Raw genomic sequence first — 21719 nt, forward strand, 5'->3', positions numbered from 1 at the left:
CACTAGGTAGGCCACCTCATGGTAGTTGATCAATGGTCTCACGAGGCCAAGGGGGGGCTAGCTCTCACTCTGCTCTTGGGCCTAGGGTAGAGGGTCCCTTGGACACCTTATTGTTCTTACTTACTCCGAATTTCCTATGGTTGAGTTTTGATAAGGAATTGGACAAAAACTATGGTTAAGTTAATGTTCCTAACTCTAAGTATAGAGAATTTATGCTGAATCATCTTTCTTAGAAGATTTATGTTATTAATTATATACATTTCAATGGTTTCCTAACCTATTGCAGGATCTCAATCCGGTATGCATCGTATTCCATTTATTGTTTTACATGGAAATGGTGATTTAGGGCAAAAATTAGGGTTTTTACTGAAAAGGGACATTACAATGGTATCAGAGCTTTGATCCTGCCATCCTGCGGGGTAAACATGAATCAATGAATCATTCTAATCAATAAGAAGGTATCTAACAATACATGTATTTGAGTGTATGCTCTGTGCTTGGTTCATGCTTGATATGTTTCCAACATGTCTATTCCATTGTGTTTCCAAAGCCATTTCATATTGGGTCATTTTGAAAACTCCTTGATCATTGCTTGAGGACAAACAATCTTGAGTGGGGCGGACTGTAATGTTCCCACTTTGAAATAGAATTTAATAATAATTAAATTAAAATTCAAAAGAATAAAAATGAAAGTATAAAACTAAAATTAAATTATAAAAGAATATAATTATATATAATTAAAATTTAATTAAGTTAATGAATGGTCAAAAGGCATAAAATGAAAAGTTGTGGCTCCCTCAAACATGAGATATAAAAGGGAGAAGAGAACCTTATTTGAGAAGGGGATAATTTCGTAATCAGAAGTGCATATCTGATCATGAAAGGTTGTGTCCCCTTCAAAAGGCAGATATAATGAAGAGTTGCACTCTTTCAAAGGGTTGCTAATGGTAGAAAGGGTGTGTCTCTTGCCAAAGGGCATGCATGATGAAGAGGCGTGACCTCTCCCTCACATGGAAAGATATAAAGGAAAGGAAAAGAAGAAGCATACACAACAAAGATTATTGAATCACAGGGGAAACATAAATACCAACCTTTAGATAAAGGAGAAGCGTCTTTAGTAATCAGCAAACTGAATGGATCAAGAACAGTGGACCGCCAAGACATATATATAACAGACTGCTACATTAGGTGAACTGTGAGAAATTGAAAATATAAAGGACCAGCCAGAATTTACAACCATACTATCAGTTAATGCAGATCTGGTATGATCTTCCCTATTCATTACTTTATAGGATAATAGAATGCAATTGCAGATTGAATGTCTATTAAGATTATACAATACCTTGTGGCCAATTATATTGGGTGTATCATTCTTGGTAATAAACAATACTAAAAGAATTTATTTATAATTACATAATTATGAATGGTATACGCAATTCATATTATAACTGGCATAAAGAACAATTATATATATTGAGTGAACTGCCATGATAGTAATATAAGGGAGTACAAGGAGGGAGAACGGTGATGAGGTCCTCTAGGTACGCCACCTCATGGTAGTTGACCGATGGTCCCATGAGGCCAAGGGGGTGTAGGCAGAGTCCACCGCTCTTGGACTTAGAGGGGAAGGACGTTCAGGACACAAGAGAAGGATAAGGATAGAAGTGATGAGGGAGAATGGTGATAGGATACCTCACTAGGTAGACCACCTCATGGTAGTTGATCGATGGTCCCATGAGGCCAAGGGGGCTCTAGCTTTCACTCTGCTCTGGGGCCTAGGGTAGAGGGTCCCTTGGACACATTATTGTTCTTCCTTGCTTTGGCTTTCTTATGGCTGAGTTTCGATAAGGAATTGGACAAAAACTAAGGTTAAGTTAATGTTCCTAACTCTTAAGTATAGAGAATTTATGGTGAATCATCTTTCTTAGAAGATTTATATTATTAATTATATACATTTCAATGGCTTCCTAACCTATTGCAGGATCTCAATCAGGTACACATCCTATTATTGTTTTACATGGAAATGGTGATTTAGGGCAAAAATTAGGGTTTTTACTAAAAAGGGACATTACATTAAACACACCAAAATTTGAATACGCAAATCAAAACACTTGATAAATGTTCATTTTTAATCAAACCCTTATCACCAAATCTCAACAAAATCACAGAAAACTCAAATTGAAAGCAACAACCAGCTAGGGTGGATCTTACACCACCAAAACTAGAGCAACTGTAGAGGGTTTTCGTCCTCAACAATCTTCAAAAGAACTTTCTAAGTTCATTCCAACAACATTTGATTATGTGTGCACAAGCAAAATAAATGAATGAGAGCCCAAACTCCAATTTACAGAGTTAGAGGGAAAAATTAGGGCAACACAAATTTAAAATATTATTTTATTCAAAAGATCCTCAATATAAATAAAAATCACTTTGTCTCCCCACCTTGCCTAGGTGTCCCCTTTTGAGGCTTACTTTATAAAACATTTATCACTTAAGTTATAAATAAGTCACTTTTTGGTCATTTAATTGAAAAATGTAAAATATTTCTAGCACCTTAGAAACTTTACCAATGCACTCAAATCGAGAACACTTCACACAAATGCGAAGAGGGAATTGAAATTGAGATCAAGTACCCAAAATAGCATTTATTAAAAATAGCATAAACCAAAAATAGAAATGCTGTCAAAACACATTGAAATTGTAGGCTCGAGCTCTCTTCAAAACATTGAGTTTTTTAACCAACTTCACATAGCCTATGGGAACCCGAGATTAGGCTAACATGAAGCACTACTGACTAGGCGTGAGAAGGGGACATTACACTCCACCTTAGCGTTTGAGGAATTCCATTTGGCAAAGTAGGCAATAGTACGTTGTAACCCTCTTGATTTTGGAAGTAGTTTTGCTTTGGCTAATAACACTTGTGAACCTCAACTTGTGGAAGAAGCAATGGAGATAGATGATTGTGAGTTTTGGAGATTGGTCATGGTTGAGGAGATGGCTGTATTGAAAAAGAATGAGACTTGGGACTTGGATTAGTTGCTAGAGAAAAGGAAGTTTGTTGGTAGTAAGTGGGTCTTTAGGAAGTTTGATTTAAATTGCAATCAGTTCTAAGAGATTTCCACAATCCATCATATAATCAAGAGAGCATTTCTGGATTTGATTGTGTGAAAGATTTTTGCATCAACGTTTCAGATCACACTCCATGATCCATCATCAGGATGAAGAGAGTCAAATAAGATGAAAAGTTGCAGACTTGGGATAAATAGGAAGGATTGGAGAAGGGTGCACGAGGAATGAGAAACCAAGATGGTCAAACCTCAATAGAAGGACCAAAGAGGAAATAAAATAAAAACAAAAGAGAGAAAATAAAGAGAGGAAAAAAATAAAAACCAAATTAATACCAGAAATATATATATATATATATATATATATATATATATATATATATATATATATATATATATATATATATATATATATATATATATATATATATATATATATATATATATGTGAATATGAGTGTCTATGTATATGTATGTATAAGTATATACATATACATATACATATATATACATACTAATATGTTAAAAATATATATGTATACAAAAGTAATAAAATAAACGAGCAAACAAAAATGTTAAATAAAAATATAAAAAGAAAACACCCACACACATAGACAAAGGAAAGACAAGAACTCGGTTAATAAACAAAAGGAAAAAATAAACACCAGAACTTTGAGTGTGCGTGTGTGTGCGAATAAATATTTAAAAAATAAAACAAATAAACCGACATATATATATATATATATATATATATATATATACATGTGGGGATGTATGAATGTATCTATGTATGCATATATATATATATATGTATGTATATATATAAGTATATATGTATGCCTATATAAATAACCCCACACACAAACAAAGAAAAGACAAGACCTCCACTATAAAGCAACCACAAAAAATAGAAAAAACTAAACTATGAAACAAGCAAACACAAAGCAATAAATAAATAAAAAATAAATAAAAGATAAAAATAAATAAATAAATAATACAAAAAAGCAAGGACAACAACACACGAGGGAAGAAAAGGAAAACGAGAAAGGGACCCAAAGGATAAAAAGAAGAAAAAACCAAAGAGAAAGAAGACAAAAAAAAAAGTGGGGGGGGAGAAACTAGAAGAAGGAAGAGAAGAGACGAGAGGAGGAAACAAAGAGAGGGGGGAAACTCGTCGTTCGTTTAGCACTAGAATTAAAGAGCACAGTGCCGACATCAAGCATGAGCGTACTCAAGTCAGCCCTTGCGGATCACTCTCTCTCAACGAAGCACCATATTTGTTTAGAGAGCACCCAAATCTTGTTCAAAGAAGACAACTTTTTCAAAAGAAAACTCATGGAAGCTATTCAAATCTACAGTCATCCCACCAACCTCAATTGGGATGATGGCTGGAATCTTAGCGGTTCGTGGCACCCCTTGTTGTCCAAGCTCAGATAGTCCTCTTCCTTTCCCTTCTTCCTCTCTTAGCCCCTTAGCCTTTTAAATTTTCCCCCCTCTCTTTGTTTCCTCCTCTCGTCTCTTCTCTTCCTTCTTCTAGTTTCTCCCCCCCCTTTTTTTTTGTCTTCTTTCTCTTTGGTTTTTTCTTCTTTTTATCCTTTGGGTCCCTTTCTCGTTTTCCTTTTCTTCCCTCGTGTGTTGTTGTCCTTGCTTTTTTGTATTATTTATGTATTTATTTTTATCTTTTATTTATTTTTTATTTATTTATTGCTTTGTGTTTGCTTGTTTCATAGTTTAGTTTATTCTATTTTTTGTGTTTGCTTTATAGTGGAGGTCTTGTCTTTTCTTTGTTCGAGTGTGGGGGTATTTATATAGGCATATATATATATATATATATATATATATATATGCATACATAGATACATTCATATATATGTCGGTTTATTTGTTTTATTTTTTAAATATTTATTCGCACACACATGCACACTCAGAGTTCTGGTGTTTATTTTTTCCTTTTGTTTATTAACCAAGTTCTTGGCTTTCCTTTGTCTGTGTGTGTGGGTGTTTTCTTTTTATATTTTTATTTAACATTTTTGTTTGCTCATTTATTTTATTACTTTTGTATACATATATATTTTTAACATATGTGTATGTATATATATGTATATGTATATGTATATACTTATACATACATATACATAGACACTCATATTCACACACACACACACACACACACACACACACACATATATATATATATATATTTTCTGGTATTAATTTGGTTTTTATTTTTTCTCTTTCTTTATTTTCTCTCTTTTGTTTTTATTTTATTTCCTCTTTGGTCCTTTTGTTGAGGTTTGACCATCTTGGTTTCTCGTTTTTCATGCACCCTTCTCCAATCCTTCCTATTTATCCCAAGTCTGCAACTTTTCATCTTATTTGACTCTCTTCATCTTGATGATGGATCATGGAGTGTGATCCGAAACGTTGATGCAAAAATCTTTCACACAATCGAATCCAGAAATGCTCTCTTGATTATATTGCAATGTTGAAAAGTGCATTGATTTTGGTTGTGAAGGGGTATTCTTTGGTTGTGAAAGGATATTGCTAGGTTGAGGGAGTAGACATTGGTAAGATTTTGTTCTTTGTTTGCTAAGCTATCATTTATATTAGTTTCTTATTATTTTTTGCAATATATTTTGATCTAGAGATAGTGGAGATGTGAAAACTTTTTTTTTGTATTGTGACATGGAAAATAAATAAATGGCACAACTAGAGCACTATGTTGTAAAGATAAGTAGCCAATTGTTTGTAGATTGATATTTTTTTTTACGGTCTCAAATTGTCACTTAGGACGTGGTACTAATTTTTTTGTTATTTTGTGTTGAGACTAGAATTTTTCAGTTTCAAACTGAATCATTATTATTATAAACAAGATGGGGATCTATTTCTCGTTATCACGTTGTACATTGGGTAATAACAAGGAGGTGATTAAGGACTTGAAGTCTCAACTTTCTGCATAGTTTGATGTGAATGATTTGACGACTGCTAAAGATCATTTTAGGCACATAGATTAGAAGAGATAGGAAAATCATAAAGCTTTGACTGGGATAGATTAAGTATGGGAATCTTGTATTGCAATGTTTCAACATAGTAATTATCAAGCAATGGTTGTCTACGCTTGGTGAGATGGAGGATGTCTAATGTTCCTTACGTCAGTGTAGTTGGTCATAGCATGTATGCTATGGCTTGCACTAGACCAAACATTACCCAAGTCGTGGGTGTCTTGAATGTTTTTTTGGCTAATCTTGGTCAAGATCATAAGGTTGCAGTGAAGAATCGCTTCCAATATTTGTGAGGTACTTCCAAATAGTCTTAATGTTTTCAAGGAAATGGCTTTGGCGATATGTAGCACCCAATGAATATATGAGTTGTGATTGGGTAGGAGACGTCAATAGTAGATCTTCTAGTGGTTATGTCTTTAACCTATTTGGTGTTGTTGTTAGTTGGATGAGCAAGTGACTTGATGTGGTTGATTTATACGTAACAAATGAAGGGTAATACATAGATATTGTGTTAAGATGTTGGGGTAGATGTGTTATATACCTTGCAATTCTATTCTTCAATTTATTTATTATTTGTATACCATTTATTAATTATTATGATCTCTCATGGAAAAGGGCACCCCACTTGTGCATCCATTAGTATGAGAATCACTTGTCATGTAAGATGTGTAAGAGTATCTATGGCAATACTATTAGAATATTTAATTATATTTTAGTCACCTATATTTAGTTCCTTGTTTAATGGTCATTTAGCTTTTTAGTTAATTAGCTTTTAAGCTTTATTTAGCATTTAGCTTTTTCTTTTTAGTTAATTAGCTTTTAAGCTTAATTTAGCTTTCACGCTTAATTTATCGTTTAGCTCTTTAATCTTTTACTTTAACGTTATGTTCTAATTATAGAACATTGTCTTGTAACCTCTATATTTACGTGTGTATATCGTTCAATGTAATCATCCGATTATTGAATAATTCATTCAATTTATTTTTCATGGTATCAGAGCATGGAAATTAAAATTTTCGAAATTTTTTGTTATTAAAATTTTTCGAAGTTTTTTATTGAAGAGATTTTTTTTAAAACTGTTTTTTTTTAAAAAAAGAGCAGATTTTTTTCTCTTCCTGGTCTGATTTTTTTTTGCAGGTTGAAAATTTTCCTAGGGTTTCTGTAATTTTCGACTAGGGTTTTGACCCTTCAGTTCAAGTCGAAATTTTATTCTGGTTGCAGATTCTTGGGTGGTTTTTTTGCGACCTCAACTGGGTCATCGTCAGATTTTTTGGGTGCATCGTTTTTCGTGCCTCAATTTTTGAGCCGTCGGATCTGCATACTGTTTTCAAATTCTTGGTGGGTTTTTCGAGAGATTTTCTAGGTTGGTCTCATATTTTTCTGGGTGCCTCGTTTTCCACACCTCGAATTTTGTGCCAGCAAATTTGCCTTGGAATTTAAAAACAGTTCACAATTTCTGCTATTTCTGTGGACGTTGGGATTTATGTTGTTTTAAGTGTGCAAATTTTTTTAAATTTTTTGGGTTTCTTCCAAACCTCGAAATTCATGCCAGAATTCTCCTATAGGGTTTTAGTTTTTTCAGCAGCTGCTTCTATTCTGATTTTTAAAAAAAATCAGATTCTTCTGTCTCTTGCTTTCACTCAGTTGACCTTGATCAACCTCGATTTCCGTGATGGCATCATTAACCAACATCATGTTGGAACACGGTCAGAAGTTCAACGGCCGCAACTACAACACTTGGAAACAACGTATGCTTACCATCTTTGAGTATCGTTGCCTTGATCAGCTTGTTTTGGGTAAGGAATCTCGTCCTACAACAATAGGTGAAGATCAAGACAAACATGATGTGAAGAATCGAGAGGCTGTCATGCTTATCAAACTCTCCGTCATAGATGATCAACTCCCACAGGTGCCTTCAGGTAAAACAACAAAAGAGATCTGGGATCTTTTGAAGGATCTTCATGAAACGTCCGACAAGAGCTGAGCTTTCTTTCTAAAGAATATGTTGTTTTCTATCATGATGGATGAGAAGTCATCTATCCAGGCACATCTTACGAAGATCAAGGACATCCGTGATCAGTTAGGAGCTATAGGCCGAGCCATGGTGGAAGAGGATATGGTAGTGATCACGCTGAAAAGCCTTCCCAAATCCTACGAGCATTTCATTGATACGCTCAATATCTCCTCTACTAGTGTTGATTTGAAGTTTCCTGATCTTTTCATCAAGCTGCTACAACAGGATCGATGGAAGCAGCAGTTTGGAAGCAGTGCTAGTTCATCCACTGAACAGGCTTTCACAGCCTCAGCTTCGCATAAGTACAAGGGTAAAGCTCCATCCTTCCAGTAGAAAGGACAAGGTCAAGGTCAACCTCAGCAGTCTTCCAAAAAGAAGAGCTTACAGTGTTCCTACTGTCATATATATGGCCATTTGGTGAAAGATTGCCGGAAATTGATAGCATCCCAGCAATCCAAACAGGGAGGGTCCAAGCAGAAAGCCAATTCTGCCACGCATCCTGATCAGAAGGAATCTGCCTTCTATGCGTTCATGGCCCAAACCTCCTCTGATGATGTTCAATCATCAGCCTGGTACATTGACTTTGGAGCCTCTCGACATTTCACACATCGTCGGAATTGGTTTACAGAGTACATGCCTTTCACTGATTCAGTGATCTTTGGTGGAGGCGAAGAGTATACTGTTGTCGGCAAGGGCAACGTTCAGATTTCATTTGGTGGGAGGGATTTAATATTCCTCAATGTATACTTTGTACCTGGTATGAAGCTCAATCTACTGTTAGTCAGTCAGATTATGCAGCTTTCACCACAGCTGTATGTCGTCTTCGGGTTGCACAAGTGCAGCATTGTTGATAGGGAGACTCGCACTACAGTTGCAGTTGGTATTGAGGATCATGGTCTTTATAGACTTGTTGATTCTACTGGTTCTCAGGAGCTCGCCATGGCAGCTAGGAGTACTTCCATCAACACTCTTTGGCATCAGCGATATGGGCATCTCAATGTCCACTATCTCTCTTAGTTGGTTCGAGAGGATCTAGTCGTAGGATTACTTGAGATTCAAACTCAAAATCATGGAGTTTGCGGAGCGTGTCAAGCTGGAAAGCAGCATAGGACTCCGTTTTCAGATGGAGATGCTTGGAGAGCATCCAAGGTCTTGCAGCTCATTCATGCAGACATCTGTGGTCCTATGAACACTCCATCCGTCACTGGATGCAGGTATTTTCTATTATTTGTTGATGATTTCAGCAGACGCATGTGGGTTTATTTTCTTAAGCAGAAATCAGAGGTGTTCACCATGTTTCAAACGTTTAAGGCCTTAGTGGAAAAAGAGTCTAGCTGTCAGATAGTCACTCTTCGGCCCGACAATGGAGGGGAATTTTGTTCTATAGAGTTCACCAACTTTTGTGCATCACATGGCATTAAGCATCAGCTTACCACACCTTACACCCCACAGCAGAATGGTCTTGTTGAGTGCAGGAACCGTACAATCAGTGAGATGGCTCGGTCTATGTTGGAGCATAGAAATGTTCCAAAACACTTTTGGGCAGAAGCGGTCTTCACTGCAGTCTACCTTTTGAACCGGTCTCCCACAAAGGCTGTTAAGAAGATGAGTCCAGAGGAAGCTTGGTCTGGCAGGAAGCCTAAAATTAGTCATTTGAAAGTTTTTGGCTCTACAACTTATGTTTGGATTCCAGATGCCACGCGCACGAAACTGGATCCAAAGAGTCAGAAATTGATGTTCATTGGCTACAGTGACAACCACAAGGCATATCGACTGGTTGATATAGACACTAATCACCTCATATTCAGTCGAGATGTAGTATTTGATGAAGAAAGAGGACCTTTTCAGCCTTCCTCTCCTGATTTGAGCACTGAGGATCACCCTCCAAAGGTTGTAAGTATGGGTGTTCGTCTTCCCTTAGCTCCATCTGATGGGAGGGATTTAGTTGACTCTGAAGTTGTGGGGTCTCCCAGGCATGACATTGCAACCCCTGACTTTCCTCAGGATCTTCTCGATCCACATCCAGAGGAGCTTGCTCCAGATATTCCAGGCACTCTTCATCCTGCAGCAGATGTTGGTACTTCTACTTTCCGGCCTAAGTGGTGGGCCAAGACCATTGGTGATCTTCATGATGATGAGCTCATTGAGGGTAGATCTGTTAGAGGTAAGAGCCAACAACACACAGTTAATTTTGCTCTTATGGCCAACATTCACAGTATTTATGAGCCTCAAACATATACAGAGGCTAAAGGTGTACCTGAATGGGAAAAGGCTATGGCAGCGGAGCAACATAGTCTTCTGAAAAACAACACTTGGGTATTGTCCGATCTTCCTCCAAGAAAGAAGCCCATTGGTTGCAAATGGGTGTTTAAAGTCAAGTATAAAGCTAATGGAAGTCTTGATAAGTACAAGGCTCAGTTGGTGGCAAAAGGGTTTTCACAGGAGGAGGGCATCGACTCTGAGGAGACATTTGCTCCCACAGCCAAGATGAGTACCATTAGGCTTGTCCTCACTCTCTCAGCTCAATTTGGATGGAAAGTCCATCAAATGGATGTCAAGAGTGCCTTTCTCAATGGTGATTTGCAGGAAGAAGTCTACATGATGCAGCCTCCAGGTTTCAAGGTTGCCGGTAAGGAACACCATGTATGTAGACTAGTCAAAGCACTCTATGGCCTCAAACAGGCTCCTCGTGCATGGTACATCAAAATTGATAAGTACTTGATTGATCAAGGCTTTCAGAGGAGTGCTTCAGATCCCAATTTGTATGTCAAACGTACTAGTGATGATATTCTATTTCTAGTAGTCTATGTTGATGATCTCATCATTACTGGCAATGCAACACATCTGATCATGCAGGTCAAATAGAATTTGTGTCAGCATTTTGATATGACAGATTTGGGACTTCTCCATTATTGTCTCGATGTAGAGGTTTGGCAGACTGATAGCCACATATTCATTTCTCAGTCAAAGTATGCCAAGAGCCTACTAGATAAGTTTCAAATGCAAGATTGTAAACTTGCATCTACACCTATGGAGATAGGGCTCAAATTATCAGCCAAATCAGATTCACCTGTAGTGGATGAGTCTTCATTCAGGCAACTAGTGGGCAGCCTCATCTATCTCACCGCCACTAGACCTGACATCAGTTATGCTGTGAGCTATATTTCTTGCTTCATGTTAGCCCCAAAAGTTGAACATTGGGTTGCAGCGAAGCGTGTGCTTAGATATGTAAAGGGCACTCTTGATTTTGGCATTTTGTATAGCAGAAGCAAAGATCCTAGGCTGGTTGGTTTCACAGACTCAGATTGTGCAGGTTGTGTTGATGACAGAAAGTCAACTTCTGGGTATGTTTTCAGCTTGGGTACAAGTGCAGTCACATGGACCAGCAAGAAGCAACAGGCAATAGCTCTTTCCTTGATCGAAGCAGAGTATCGGGGAACTGTTAAGGTAGCATGTGAGGCATTTTGGCTACGTAGTATGCTTGCAGACATGCAAATGTCTCAACCAGTAGCTACTCCCTTGTTTTGTGATAATCAAGGGGTTCTAAAATTAGCCAAAAATCCAGTCTTCCATGAGCGGACAAAGCATGTGGAGCTTCATTGTCATTTCATCCGCCAATATGTTGAAGATGGATCAGTGATACTGCAGTACATTCCTATAGAAGATCAGACTGCAGATATCCTCACCAAGTCCTTGAGCTCGGCAAAGTTTCTCAAATTTAGAGGGCAGCTTGGTGTGATAGATAGCATGACCATTAAGGGAGGGTATTAGAATATTTGATTATATTTTAGTCACCTATATTTAGTTCCTTGTTTAATGGTCATTTAGCTTTTTAGTTAATTAGCTTTTAAGCTTAATTTAGCTTTCACGCTTAATTTAGCGTTTAGCTCTTTAATCTTTTACTTTAACGTTATGTTCTAATTATAGAACATCGTCTTGTAACCTCTATATATACGTGTGTATATCGTTCAATGTAATCATCCGATTATTGAATCATTCATTCAATTTATTTTTCAAATACAAGAACATATAAGAGGTGTAAGAGTTTCTATGACACGTGTAAGTGCATTTAAGATGGGAGTTATATTGTTGACATGACTGTGTTGCTTGTTATGATGTGTCATAGGGCATCTTTGAGGATATAATAGAGCCAAAATAGAGTGCTTAAGCTGGTGACGTGGTTATGATGCCTTATGGCAACTTATGACAAGTGTAAGGAATATGCTGTTTTTTAGTTGGTGGACCAAGACTTGGAATGGGGCATTGGTATTCTAGTAATGGGTTTGGGTGCCATACCTCTCATGTGTTGCTCATGGTTGCATGGATTGCTTTTCCTATTTATTCGGTGCTTGAGATGGAGGTTTCATAGGGTATTTGTAGGGTATTGTTATGTTGTTAAAATCACTTTGGATAGATACGTTTGTGTAATCACATGAGATGTCTTGGGCATTCAATTGTATTGTAACCTCTTTGGTGTTGCTGGAAACACAATTGGTTCAAATTTCGAGTCTAGGCTTTTTCCCAAAAGGTTTTTTTTAGGATAAACATTACATTGTTGTGAATAGTTTTGTGCATCTTCTCTGTGTTTCAAATTGTGATTATATTATCTCTACATTTCCCTCTCATAGACTAGTGTAGAAAGTATTCTTTGTAACTAAGCTTCTTTTTAGTGTTAAACCCTAAACAACGCTCTTTAGGCACAAGAAAAAAATAGTTCTAAAGGAAAAATGGTATAAAGCACCTCAAATCAAATTTTAAATTGAGAAAAATAGAAGATTTTTCCCTAAAGAATAGGTTTGTGGGAGCTACAAGGTCAACAAAATGTGGGGAATTAAAATTTGCCCTACATTAATATTGATTGGTCTAGGCAATAAATAACAATTTATATCATTAGACCCTAAATTAATTAAATGAGTTGAGGTTGACTTGTTGAGACAAATAAATATAAATGATAAATGTAAATGAAAGTGATTCAACTCTTAGTTGGAATTCGGATGAATATGAACTTTGACTTTTGTAATATTGTGACAGACTTGCAATTTGAAGCTTGATATTGAATCTATGATTAGAGAATTGAGATGACTAAAATTTGAGATTTTGAGTGCCTAGATAGGCGTGCTTCGATATTGGACGGTGCCATTTTGTTTGATGCAAAGAATTAATGTTGAGTACCTATAGAAAGTGTTTGCTTGGGCGATATCTATGTTAGGAAAATGAGGTGGTGCTAGAGAGCACTATTTGGAGCAATCTATGCGATTGTTGAAGTATGAAACTTTTTTAGCCTTGAGTCAGGCCCCTAGGTTGAGTTAACAAAAAAAAGAAAGGTGGCAATGAATATTAATAGTTGATCACTATATACGTTGATGTTCAATAAAAACAAATGTGTGATGTAGGTTGAGTTTGATAGAGGACTTTGCAAAGATGACAATGAATGTCATATCTTGAAGGCTGAGATTGTTTGCCTGTGTAGGTGACCGATTTAGAAGATAGACTGCAGTATAAACTGCTTCAGCCTGGTATTTCTTAGGAACACTTTGATGCTCCAACATAGAAACGAGCCATTCCAGTAATGGTGCGGTTCTGACGCTCAATGGCACCATTTTGCTGAGGGGTGTTTGGTGTGGTAAATGCCATGTGTAGCACAAAAGGTGGAGAAATCAGATGAACAAAATTCACCCCCCCCTTCCCCCCATTATCTGACCTTAGAGTAACAATCTGAGAACCTAACTCTTTCTCAACTAAGGCCTTATACTGCTGAAATGTACTGAACACATCTGATTTATTCTTAAGAAATTATTGAGGGTTAAATAAAACCCTAGGTCAAAGTTCTTAGCCGTGTTTGTAGAAAACTTCAGAAAGAGCATAAGAAATGCGACCCAAAAGAAGCCGTTTGAAGAAATTCTACGAAACCCGCAGAGGAAAATTCGCTGAAAAAAATCCCGTTCAAAAACATGTTGCTCATAGACGTCAGGACTTGTAGAGAAGTCGTAGGGCAAGGACGTTTGGTTGCAGACAAAAAAGCAAGCTCAAGAGGAAAACGCCTCGCAAGAAATCGCGACAAAAGAATGTGTGAATAATTTTTTTTGTCAGAATCAGGAAAATTAGCTTAGAATCGCGCCACAGGTAGGTGTAAAAAATGCTATTGAAAAACATTTCGCACCTACACAGAAAAGGGCAGGAAAAAGTCGCTATTTTTTTCTTCAGCAGGCCCACAAAATTTTTCAGAAAACACGATCCGCAATTTTCCTTTTTTCTGAAAAACAAAATGTGACCTGTACCAAAACGAGATCTGTAGAAAAACCTCGATCAAGTAGAAAACGGCTCACAAAAAGACCTGTGAATTTTTTTAAAAACCACGGGAACACAAAATTTCGAATTATGGCTTAAAAAAACCCACAAAATTTATCTAGAAAGAGTCCTGCTCTAATACCATGTAAATCTGAATTAGACAATGGTAATTGCTTTTATTATTGAGGAATGAGAAAAATTTATAGGCAATTACATTGACAGAGTTTCTTAAAGAAACTCAGGAAAATAGACGACAAAAATAGAAATATTCTCACTAAACTGAACTAAACGAATCTAAACTAATATGATACAAGATTGACCATTAATAATATAGATATTATTCTAACACCACAAGCGATCCATTCGAGGGGATGGAACTACAGGTGTGTCTCACATTCAAAATGGGAAAATTGTTTGGAATTGAGTCAACGGTTTTTTATATTGAAGGATTTAATAGAAAAAATTGAGGAGTTTAGGCTTGGGGTCAATTAGTGCTTCAAAGACACTCAATCTAAGTGGCATAATACACAGAGGTGATAGAGCGAAACATGTGTTTTTTATATATTCATCTTAAAGTACTTGTCTCTATTGTTTTGGAAAAATGGCATTCCGATACTTGTTTACATCTATACAAGTACCAATCCACATCTATTATTAACCATGAGATGAACATATCAAATATTTTCTTGATTTATGTGTGTGTGTATTTATCTCCAAGTACATGTTGTTTTAGATAAATGTGGTATTGATACTTGCTTTCATCATGTTCACTAGAATCGATCCTTGTTACCTAGTAGCCATGAGGAGCTTGCCAATTTATAAGTGCTTGAATTAGTGAAGAAGTTATATGGAATGAAAGTGAGTGGGTTATGAATTAGACATAAATGATTTCCAATTTACCTTGAAGGAACCCAATGTTGCAAAGTTTTAAAAGAGCTCAGCTATGCCTCATTGTCTCAACTATCATTTGACAATATTTACAAGCACATTTCTCATCAAATGCATTCACAAGCACTTATATAATGCTCATAGTCACTAGCACTTCTTTAATGCTCATGGTAGATTGTGGCCTCTTATCTATTTTCACCATTTTATATGAGTGGTGTCTTTGTTGTGTATCAAATTATATGATTATTTTTTGGGATTCAACTATATATTATGGGTCAATCTTCAGTGAGGTAAATTTCATGACTAGTTGTTCACAAGAAACCATCTCTCATGACCATGAATGGTTCACTTATTACCAATTACATCTAGGTGATGTTCACCGGTGTGAAGAACTAGAACTTCCTAGGAGGTCACACACCTAGTATTACTTAGCTCAAGTGCATTTAACCATGGAGTTCCTTTGACAGCCAAGGCCACTTACCTTTCCACAATAAGGTACAACACTTATTCAAGGTTTTGAAAATGTGGTAGCAAGCTTGATTGCAAGGGAAAGACCATGGGCAAGCATGCTTGATACAACGTAGAAGTGGGTGGATGACCTCTTGGAAGATGTTGGTGGTTCACCCCTATGTAGATGCAAGAAGTGCAATGTTGGACCATTCATGGTCATGAGAGATGGGTTCTTGTGAACCATTATTCATGAAATATGGGGTAGTAAGATTGATCTAAAATATGCAGTTGAATCCTGATAAATTACCACATATTGATCTAAAATATTCATGAAATATGGGCTGATAAGATTGATCTAAACTATGCAGTTGAATCTTGATAAACCATCATGTGATTTTATAAGCTATGAAAATAATCATCTTAAATATGGGCTAACAAGTTTGATGTAAAATATTCATGAAATATGGGCTAATAAGATTGATCTAAAATATGCAATTAATTATCACATGATTTGATAAGCTGTGAAAACATCATTTATATGAAATTGAATGAGCTATGGAGCTTTATAACAAATGGTTTATAAAGCACAAGCATTGAAGGTACTAGGTTAAGTGCATTTGAGCTAGAGTAGTACTAGGTGATGATCTCTCAAGAAGTTTTGGTTGTTCACTTTGGTGAGCATCAATGAGATGCAATGAGTGCTAAGTGGATTATTAATGATCATGGTATATGAGTTCTTGTGAACAAATGCTCATGAAATACAGGTCAATGAAGATTGACTCAAAACATGCAATTAAATTTGGACAAATATCGTCACCTTCATTGTTCCTGCCATAATTTAATTAAAGAAATTTATGTACACACATCTCCATGTTTGTTAGTATTCAATAGCACATGTTTCTTACTTTGTTGTATTTGCCATTATTCTTGTGATAATTCAAACTACTTATCTTCCTATCATGGCTGCAGTCATGAAAGAATTGGTCATCCTTATTTGTTCTGCCTAAATTCTCCCCCTTATATGGACACATCAGTTTTGGGCCTGAATGTGAACACAAATTGTTAGATGGGAAAGGAATTTAGTTTCAATTTGCTTATCCTCCACTTCTATGTTCACATGCTATGGGCACACGCTATTATTACTTCAAGGAACAACAGCATGAATTATATTGTAAGTTCCATTTGTAAGATCCTTTTGCTTATTATTTCTTTTAAATGACTCTTGACATATTGTTAAAGGGGTTTAACACTCGTGACTAATTAGACAAAAGTAATCAAAGGAGTATTATTACATTTTTTTAACATTTACCACTCGAAAACTTAAAAAAGGAATATTTTAACACAATAAGTAAGTATATATTGTTGTCAACTTTACGATGTTTGAATTGCCAGCTTTACATCAATTGTTATATTGCTCAGTTATAACTTTTTGGAAACTAACAAAATAATCAGGCTTTTTAAATCTAGATGTTGAATTTACCAATGAATTGCCAACAAAATTGTGATAACCGATAAGGCCTTTGCCAAAAATTTACAATATTATTCATGGGCCCTTTTCTAACACATACCAACTTGCCATGTTGTGGAATAATTTTGTATTCAACATGCTTGACTGCTGCTTTCATGTACCACCATATTCTATCTCAAGATTTCTTGAATTAAATATTCATTGATATTAAAGGCTTATGTTTATGCTTACAGTTGAGCCAATCTAGTTGTACAAAGGATTCTAGATACCTCTCACTTAAAGAGTTAGAAGAGAAATTGACCCAACTTTCCTTTGGTTGCTTGTTTTTGCTATTTTGTCCCACAAAGAGCAAGTTTGGCTATAGTTGAACCCCTCTAGGAAGTGTAGCTCCTTGTTATACAAGTTTGTAACTATGTTGTTGTTAGGATAACCGGTGAACAACTGAGGGGGGGGGGGGGGGTGAATCAGTTGTTAACATATTATAACATTTAATTCACAATACAACCTTAAACCGGAGTACATAAACATTCAAATACTGGTAAAGCAGAAACAGATGCCGGTAGACACAGATACCGGTAAACAATGTAACTCAACAATTAAACAGATAATCAATGCAAAACGACCATACCACATAACACCATGATTTGTATGTGGAAAACCCGGAAAGGGAAAAACCACGGTGGGAAGCCTACCCACAGTCAGATGATACTTCTGCAGAAAGTATGTGATACAATGAGGGCCCTGCACATGCAGGGAGGCACACTGCCTAGAGCGTACTACTCATTACAAAAGAGTATCACTGACTACAGAGAGGCTACAACCATCTCAAGATAAATGGACAACAATCCAATAGAGTGAACTACCAGAAATAGCATCTACCATGCCTGATTACAATCCTGGTTAAGCTCAATACCAGAGGCCTTTGATCTCTTCCTTAATCCCAATTCGATCACCTATGATCAACCTGATCCTTTGCATATGATATTACAATTTATGACCACGATACATACTTCCATACCACGATCTACAAATGAGATCTTACATTATTTTATACAAACCCTAAGGCCTAAACCAATTAGGTCAGCCACCTAAAAGATATTACATAAATCCATATTACAATGATATGCCATGTTGGCTTAAGATCAAAACAACAATAACAAATCCATAAATCATCTCGAAACATCTTGGTAACGTGTAGAGTACATGTTAGCATGATACCGGTCCATAACCTAGATAGGTACCATACCTATTCTGGGTCCACCACGCCAAAGCAATGTCTTCAAGCAGTTGAAGCACGATCAAAGAACATCTTCAGCATCCTGAAATCCATCTAGAAGCCGCATCAACACCACTTATGCATCTTGTCAAGATTCTTCAATGAAAGCTCTATCGGTAGAGCCTTAAACCAATGTCGGTAAGGGTTTACCAGAGTGTATGATATCATCCGATTACCAAGCCAATACCAACTGACCAAAACATGCTCATGGAGCATATAATACATGAAATCAAATATACTTCACTGATCCAAACATGTCGGAAGTGTCCAACAGATAGTCTCTTTTGCCGATAACAGCTAGTGTTGACATCAATGACAAAACATCAATGCAACACATAATCAATTCATCCATAATGCCATCAATCTCCCCCTTTGGCATTGATGGCAACACTAGATGTGAAAAACATCTAAGTACCAAAAAGTGCCAAACAAGTCTCCCCCTGTGGAAGACAACCAACAATCACCTGAATATCAATAGCTCTCTCCCTGTGAATGATGTCTCTGTAGAGTTCTGAATGATTTTTCACATTACTATCACTCCCCCTTTGACATCAATGCCAAAAATTTGACAAAAATATCAAAGCAATAATGTAAACCTCAAAGCTGACTACTCCCGTTGAGTAGTAGCACCACTCATCAGTGCCGGAATGAATAATGTTTTTGATAATGCATGCCAGACTGATGACAAACTACATCAATCAAGTCTCTGTCGGAGGGGCAGAAACCCCTAACCTGTCTCTCAAATACTCAAATGATTCCTTAGACAGTGGTTTAGTGAATATATTTGCAATCTGTTCTTTAGTGTTCACATAAACCAATTTGACTTCTTTTGCTTCTACCTTGTCTTTCAGAAAGTTATACTTTATTGAAATATGCTTAGTCTTAGAGTGAAATACCGGATTTTTAGACACGTCAATAGCTGCAGAGTTATCACAGTAGATAACTACCGGTTCACTACAATTTACTCTGATATCCTTCAACATTTGCTTCATCCAAAAGACTTGAGTGCAATTAGTTGCTGCTGTGCAGTGGACAAAGAAATGCATGACTGTTTTTTGCTGATTCAGAAACCAGATTCTTTCCAAGAAAGAAAGCTCCACCAGAAGTACTAAACCTGTCATAAGTATCTGCTGCCCAATCTGAGTCAGTATATGCACATAAAGTGAAATCATCACTTTTAGAATGCCATAAACCATATTCTGTTGTTCCTTGCAAATACCAGAATATTATTTTTACTGCACATTCATGATTTTCTTTAGGATTACTTTGATATCTTGAAACAATAGTTACTGCATTCATAATATCAGGTGTAGTCTGAGTTAGATATAACAAACCACCAATCATAGACTTATACCTTGTCGGATTTACCGGTGCAGAAGTATCCTTGATAGATAATTTCTCACTTGTCACCATAGGAGTACTTACCGGTTTGGAATTATCCATACCAAACTTCTTCAACAACTCCCTCAGATACTTAGTTTGACAGATAAAAATCCCTTTGTCAGTTTGAGTAATCTGCAAACCTAAGAAAAATCTCATCTCACCAATCATGGACATTTCTAATTCATTCTTCATGTTGTTAGCAAATTCCATGCACAATTTATCTTCTCCTCCAAAAATGATATCATCAACAAATACTTCAATAATCAGAATATCATTATCAGTGATCTTATAATATAAATTACTATCAGCACTGCCTTTAGTAAAACCAAGCTTCAAAAAATATTTATCCAACCTTGCATACCAAGCTCTAGGAGCCTGTTTCAATCCATATAAAGCTTTCTTCAATCTACAAACCATATCTTTATCATCTGTCAGTGAAAACCCATCAAGTTGCTCAATGTAAATTTCTTCATCAAGTTCATCATTCAAAAATGCACATTTAATATCCATTTGATAAACCTTATAATTCTTATAAGTTGCATAGACAATAAATAGTTTAACAGCTTCAATTCTAGCTACAGGTGCAAATGTCTCACCATAATCAATTCCTTTCATTTGAGAATATCCTTTACAAACCAATCTAGCCTTGTTTCTTACAACTTGACCGTCCTTATTTAGTTTATTCCTAAAAACCCATTTAGTTCCAATAACATTCTTATTTTAAGGCTGAGGAACTAAAGACCAAGTCTCATTTTTCTCTATCTGATCTAATTCATCTTCCATAGCCTTTAACCAATGTTTATCCTTACAAGCTTAATAACAGTTGCCAGTTCAACTTGAGAAATAAGACATACCTCTTCATTAGCCAGTTCCTTCTAGTCATAACTCCCTTGTTCCTATCTCCAATGATTTGATCTTCAGAATGATTTAATCTTACATACCTTGGTGTCTTTTGAACTTCAGGTTCATTGCTCTGATCATCAGTCACAGTTGAATTTTCTGATTGTGCCGGTGTAACTGTCTCAGCTTCCGGTACCAGTTGAGGCATTGCCGGTTCAGTTATGATCATTTCCACTGCCGGTTCCCTGCCGTATGATATAGAATGATTTCTGTATTGCTCATCCACTTTCACATTAGCACTCTCAATAATTTTCTGCAATCTTTTGTTATAACATCTATATGCTTTGCTTTGAATTGAATAACCAAGAAATATCCCTTCATCACATCTAGGATCAAACTTTCGAATTGAATCATCTCTTTTGATATAGCATTTACTTCTGAAAATTCTGAAATATTTAACAGTAGGTGTATGTCCAAACCATAGTTCATAAGGGGTCTTACCGGTTTCACCTTTGATGTGAACTCTGTTGAATGTGTAGACTGCTGTACTTACTGCTTCTCTCTAGTAGATATGAGGCAATTTGGCTTCCATCATCATAGATCTTGCTGCATCCAAAATGGTTCTGTTCTTTCTTTCCACTACTCCATTTTACTGAGGAGTCCTAGGTGCAGATAGCTGTCTTCTGATTCCGTTTGTCTCACAATAACTGTTAAATTCATGAGAAGTGAACTCACCACTATGATCTGATCTTAGACATTTGATTTTCAATCCAGTTTCAGTTTCAACCTTCGCTTTAAAGATCTTGAATTTCTCAAAAGCTTCAGACTTCTCCCTTAGAAAAGTCACTCACATCATTCTAGAATAGTCATCAATAATCAACATGAAATACCTATCACCTTGAAAGCTTCTAGTCCTTGCTGGACCACATAAGTCAGTATGAACCAAATCAAGTACATCATTAGATTTATCATGTATGCTCTTAAAAGAACTTCTAACTTGCTTACCCACATACTGGATTATGAGGTTTCATAATCTTAGGTATAT

General features: G+C 36.2%; 1 protein-coding gene across 1 annotated transcript in view; it reads left to right on the forward strand.

Annotated features, from left to right (window-relative positions):
• Positions 1-21719, forward strand: part of LOC131038739 (nudix hydrolase 16, mitochondrial) — an 85738-nt gene that overhangs the window by 19126 nt on the left and 44893 nt on the right. The gene's annotated exons all lie outside the window — the stretch shown is intronic.

The sequence above is a fragment of the Cryptomeria japonica genome, chromosome 3 (genome assembly GCF_030272615.1).
Source record: "Cryptomeria japonica chromosome 3, Sugi_1.0, whole genome shotgun sequence".
NCBI lineage: Eukaryota > Viridiplantae > Streptophyta > Pinopsida > Cupressales > Cupressaceae > Cryptomeria > Cryptomeria japonica.